This window comes from Andrena cerasifolii, chromosome 1, assembly GCF_050908995.1.
Source record: "Andrena cerasifolii isolate SP2316 chromosome 1, iyAndCera1_principal, whole genome shotgun sequence".
NCBI classification, from domain to species: Eukaryota; Metazoa; Arthropoda; class Insecta; order Hymenoptera; family Andrenidae; genus Andrena; species Andrena cerasifolii.
In genome coordinates, this window is record NC_135118.1 from 5,831,517 (window position 1) to 5,838,131 (window position 6,615).

Here is a 6,615-nt window from a genome sequence, read left to right on the forward strand (position 1 = left end):
TGTCAAACGATTTTATTAAAAATGCTCTAGAAACTAAAAAATAATTCTTCTCTTCTATTTCGATGGTATCTTTTCACTTTAAATAAAATCGTGGAGCAGGATACCTCGCAACAAATTCATTTCAACCCTTGATTCTGTGTTAAATTGATGCATACTCTGTTATAAAATATCCTGCTCCACTATTTTATTTAAACTTAAATAACACCATCGAAATTGTAGTACAAGAAAAGAATTATTTTTTAGTTGTTAGTGCATTTTTAATAAAATCGTTTAACACAAACATTTTTTTATATATTTTTCATTTTCTAGTTCTTACTGTTTATGGATTTACAGCTCAGACTTCTTTACAAATATCTTTTATTTAATTTCAAATCGCGATGTGACTAGCGACCCGGAGTCAGCGACTCTTTGTCGATTTAGGGAAGAACACGAGAGGCTGATTTCAAGTCATTTGGATTTGTGGTTATGGGTTATATTTATTGATAACTGGGTACTTTGTTAAACTCGTTGAGGTTTTTTTCATAATTTTGTATTGTCATCCAAACTACGCACGCCTGCAAAGTTTCAAGTCTATTGGATAGTTGGAAGCGGGTTAAAATTGTGTTACAAGATTTGAACTAAACAAACATACGAGACACAAGACACAAACCGAGGATCAAAGCTAAATAAAGTCGTTTAAAAAAATCGTTTTTCTGACATCTTTTAACCGAAGGGTCCCCTTAACTAAATAAAAAATTATTTAAATAACGGATCAAATAAAAGTTACTTTAACTTTAGATTATTTGACGAATAAAGTTAATTTTTTTATTCGTCGAGCGTTTCAACTTCACCGTAGAATTAAATTTTCAACTTTAACTTTAACTTTAACTGTAACATTATTCGCCGTCAAATAATTTTCTGGCTCGCATTCGGGCCGCCGAGGACCGTCATCAGTGGACGATAGTACATTGTAACACGCGGCAGAAAATTATTCAACGTCGAATAAAGTGAAAGTTAAAGTTACAGTGAAAGTTACAGTTAGAGTTAAAGTTACAGTGAAAGTTAAAGTTAGAGTTAAAGTTAGAGTTAGAGTTAGAGTTAAAGTTAGAGTTAAAGTTAGAGTTAAAGTTAGAGTTAAAGTTAGAGTTAAAGTTAAAGTTAAAGTTAAAGCTAAAGCTAAAGTTAAAGTTACTGCGAAAGTGAAAGTTGAAAAATTTATTCGACGCTGAAACGTTCGACGAATAAAGAAATTAAATTTATTCGTCGAATAAAGTTAACCCGGGTCAACTTTATTCGATATATGATTTTTTTTTTAACATATATAGATTATTCCAAATTTTATTGAAATTAATATTTTGCCGATCTCTGGAGTACGGTCGGTGAAGATCGACAGAAGTTGTTATCGATTAACCGTCAGTCTTAGACTAACTAGAATCGGTGACGGACGTTGTATTAAGATTATAGTACCTGATATTGGAAACTGTTACATTGCATAAAATTATAGTTGTTCTTATCATTACTATTGTGTTACTGTAATAATAAATAACGATGGCTAATGAGGAGACACATCTACGCCGCAACATTAAATTAATAATTCTACAAAATAAAAAATACTTGATTAGAATTCAGAATTTAAACATCAAATCAACAATTTGTTAATCGCTGGGTAAATGTACTGGTCCCAGTTATTAAAGTGACTTGAAACTACCTGATTCGTAATTTCTTATCTACATTACATTAAAATACTGTTTATGTGGTAGTATTGTATACGCATTACATAACTGATTGATAGATATAGGGAAATAGAAAGTTATGTTGACTCAGCGAGAACAAATTTATATTACTCTAAAGGAGAGATTTCCTACGCGCGTCCGAACGCACGCGTCCAACACACGCGTCCAGACGTATGCACACAAAACGCACGTCTGGACGCATGTTCCTGAACGCGTGCGTATACGTCTGGACGCGTGCGTCCGAACGCGTATAGGAAATTCCACCTTAACTGCTTTAAGTTAGTAATTATTTTACAACAGGCCTGTAAAATGGAAACTTTCAATAACATTTCGCCATAAACCGGGTTCAGGCTAATCATTTCTGCAATTGATATCATAATTTTAATGACACAGCATTTACTGCTATTAATAAAACCACATTTGTAACGATGAATTAATAAGGTTTTATAAAATCTTTTACTTATAATCGCGCAAGTCAGTGTCATTGCTTATTTAAAAAATTACTCATATATTATAATATTTGTCATAGTTTTTTTCTCGAACGATTATAAAGATTGGGATAATTAAACGAACGGAACTAAATATATGTTTCTTGAATATTTATTTTGCAAATAGAATGAAATGTCAGAGGAAACGATTGCTATTCGAAGAATTAAATGTAAAGGGATAAGTCCATCTCTTTCGAGTTTATTTCTTTTCTTTATAGTTTCCATCATTATCAAGATTCACGATGCTTTTGTTAATAACTACCGTACCAACAACCATGCATTGTCTACTGCATTGGTATAGTGTTATAAGTGACAACAACGTGGGAAATGTGTCATTTCTGTCATATTTCAATTAATGTAATTCAGTTCATTACCACGGCACACCTACAGCACCAGGAGATATGATGTGAAGAATTACTGCGGTACGTGCCTTAATTTTATCAGATTCAATCGAACGTACAACATCACACGGTTCACTATTTTTACAGAGCCTCAAATTTACATCGACATAACCCGTGGCCATTTTAAACACCTGTTGTAACATCGTTGATATACATACGCGAAGCAAATGAAATATTTATAAAAAGATGGCCGAAATAAAACATTATAAGTCACATTATAATTAAAATCGCATTCGTAATTCGCCTTTTGACGAATTAGAATAATGCAACGGGCAAAATGTATGGCTAAGAAATGTTAAAAAAGTGAAAATGGATAAGCCAAATAAAATGTAATTTTTACCCTCGTATTTTACCCCCGAAAGTCCGTAGCTTTCTCCTTTACCATATTTCGCTGCTTTCAAAATCAATAGAGACGTTTAGATTTTTCCGTTTAATTACACTTCCATTCGATAAACTAAGTAGCCGAGCATGTAGTGGCAAAAATTTCCATCGATAAATTCGATATTCTTATATAAGTATTGAGCAGCGACTGTTTTTGCACGACGGAACATTCACCCTAATTTAGTCTGTAAGCAACCGACACGCAAGGTGGTCAAACGGGATTCCCATCGTGGCTATTCTTAACCAGACCAGGCTAATATTGAATCCGCTCAATTACTTCCAGCAAACCTGATAGAACTAATAAATATAACTGTTACTATCTGTCTCGAATTTTTAAATTACACATACGAATAAGCAGTTTCTCTTCAACTCCGTGACTTTATGTCACTTGATATATTGTTACGAGCAAGATTACTCGGATCCTGTAAAAATATCACAAACGGAAACAGGTTTTATATTAATATCTTAATGGCACATACATCATACATTATATAGTACATATATGGTGTCCCATTTGAAGTTTCGCACGCAATTATCTCCTAAACTATTCGTTATTGAAAAAAAAAATGTTTCGAGTAAAAAATTACTTCGCGGTTGTTACCTTGTTGTTACATATTCAGGTAGACGCGCCTCCGAGATCCCAGAGGTGAACTTTGTATAAACGAAACCGCACGTTTTTATCGAGATGGACGTGTAGTCCATTTCGCCACGAATTCATCGACCTATAACACGTTGGCGCCCCAAGGTCACTCAAGGTCATTTATCGCCGTTCAAAGCTTACCTTCGTTGACCGTCCAGAAATTCTTCATTAACTTCGCTATTCGATGCATTGATTCACTCTACCCCTAAAAGGCAGTTGCACCCTCTCCAATGTTGCAGAAATAATTTGTTAGCAGGCATCCCTAATACGATTTTTCATATTATCATGGCTTCTTCCCAATAATCTTGATCTTTTTCTCTTTTAAAGGTGTTCTACTTCCTCTTCACATCATCATTTCGAATACAGAAGATAAATAATTCCTGGACGTTCAACGAAGGTGAGTTTTAAATTGGCAACAAGTGACCTTGGAACACCGACGTGATTAGGTCGATGAATTCGTAACGGAACGGACTACACCCCATCCGAATAAAAACATACGGTGTCTATTTAAAATAAAAAAAAATGCAAAGTGCACCTGGAAATCTCGGAAGCACGTCCACCTAGGCAAGATTTCTGGCCATCGCCAGATGTGCCCAGCGAAACCAAGTAAGTTCCACTGGAAACATTCCTTTCAATAACGAATAGTTTAGGAGATAATTGCGTGCGAAACTTCAAATGGGACACCCTGTATACTATGTGTTCAATATCCTTGAAGAAATCACGACGTGTAACATTCCCAGAAAACATATTTGCAGAAAGGAAAGAGAACCTTATTCGTCTCGTACGATCCTTCATATGCTAATGAACTGTAAAAAGTGATTAGACACAGCGATTTTAACTTATCACATTTTCATGCATTTAAAGGACAGACACGCTTCAGACGTGCCAGTGACAAGGATAGGAGTGGAATAAGAGTACGAGGAAGAAAGCCGTCCAGCATTAAGAATAGTACCTACTGCTCGTTTCCAAATAACAAGCGATAAACATTCTGCGAAATAACGATCAATGGGAAAGTCAGAGAATGATTTTCAGGGAAAGAAATGTTAGCGATATTAATAACAGACGAAGGTATAAAATACAGTGGAATAGCACGCTTCAACAGCAAGATTTATAAACAGAGTTATAACTATACTGTACAAGGAGAGAAAGAAGATTCTTGCCAGTATCTTGGACCCTGGAATATATTGACTATAATGCACGGTGGTCAGGCATAGCTCCGTGTTGGTTTGCATAAAGGTGAGAACCGGTGGTGTACACAGGACTTGGAAGGAGGATTCTCCCACTCTGTAGCTTTTACCTGTAGATACGTTTCGCATGGTTTATTGGCTATACAAGCAACTGCATTTAGCTTTGTGCCGTTTAGTAAACTTAGATAATATGTATTTTTTACAAGAGGATTATAGAATATTTGGGTTACGAATTTAATCCAACGGGAGAATATTTGAGGAATTAAATTCATTGCTTCGAAGTCTGTAGAAATTCTTAGAGCAGCAGATAGCAGTCATGTATTGTTTTGTTTTAACTGATAAACAATTTAAAGGGATGAAACGCCCCTTAAATCCTCGACGACTAAAGGAATCTTTCTGTAAATAATCCTATGTTATTCGCTGAATCATAAAATGTTTAGACGAAGTTACCTAATTTTAAATATAATAACGTATTGGGACAATGAAATTTCTTTTTTAGCGATTTTTTAAAAGTTCTCCTTCTGTTCCTCACTTTACTTATTATTTTAACAACTTAAATACTACGAACGATAGCGTTGAAAAAATGATATTCAATATAAAAGTACTTGCAATGCAAAGGCCTTTTGCATTGTGCACAGTGTTTTTCACCTGCGCCTGGTGATAAACATTATTTTTACAAACATATCAGATGTGTCGGTTTTTCTTCAAGGTATCATTTTTCTACTGCGCTTATCTAACATATTGTTAAACCTCGGCGATGAACACTGGTCACGCATGAAATATTGTAATTTGATAATGTTGTTTCTGTGATGAAGTAATTCGTGTGTTATGTCTTAAATGTGTTTGAAGATGGCGTATCTTCAATTCGACCTTCTGGTATTGTTATATTCTGCTTCGTATTTCCTCAGTTGTTAACGGCTATTAAGAGAATATTAACTCAATATTATGTTTATATTGTTTAATGTAACATTATCCAGCATTATTTTATCTTTATTTACAATTATTTTATTGCTGTTGCTATTATAAGCATTTACAGAATTATCGCATTATTTTAATATATCAAGGGAGGATAATTAACACGCATATATTTCTTCTAATTAAAAATCCTGCAGTTTCCACAAATGAATGGAAGCTTCAGCGAATTTGTCGAATCCTGTAGAAAATTAAATTTTTGTTTATTTTCATATGGATTATTCGCAGAAATAATTTCAGATTAATTAGAAAAAGCCTATTTCATCCAGCAAACATTGAGAAAGTCTGTTCGCCCTTTTAAACAGCTTATTAAAACAGAAAGCATTAATGCTGTTAAATATTTTACAAACTTGTGCTGGTTCGAATAGAAAACATTTTGTTCTCGGGATGTTCCTTTGTAAGTTTTATGTACACGTGTATTAAAAATTCTGCAGCTTACTAATGTCATGCCCGATTTACATTATGTATTTATTCTCGCTCTAATTCATGTACATGGGATAATAAGCTACATACATTTATACAAGAGAACAACCCGTATTCCATTTAAACGAGGAAAAGTAATTTCACTTTTCATATGAAAACAATTAATTCCAAAGTTTCACTGAAACCGTTACACGTAACTTTCCTTTTGAAAAGCTATTGTAGTAACAACAAATAACAGCAGCCGTTACAGTGCATACATATAACTTAACAATGCACTACAAGCCTCTCAAAATTACATCTGCATTTAATTTTACATTATCGCTTTCATACGTTTAATCTTCGAAATCTAAACTGAAACAATAAAAATAGTGCGCGCGAATAGAGAAAGAAAAGTGTATCCACGTCGTCGAC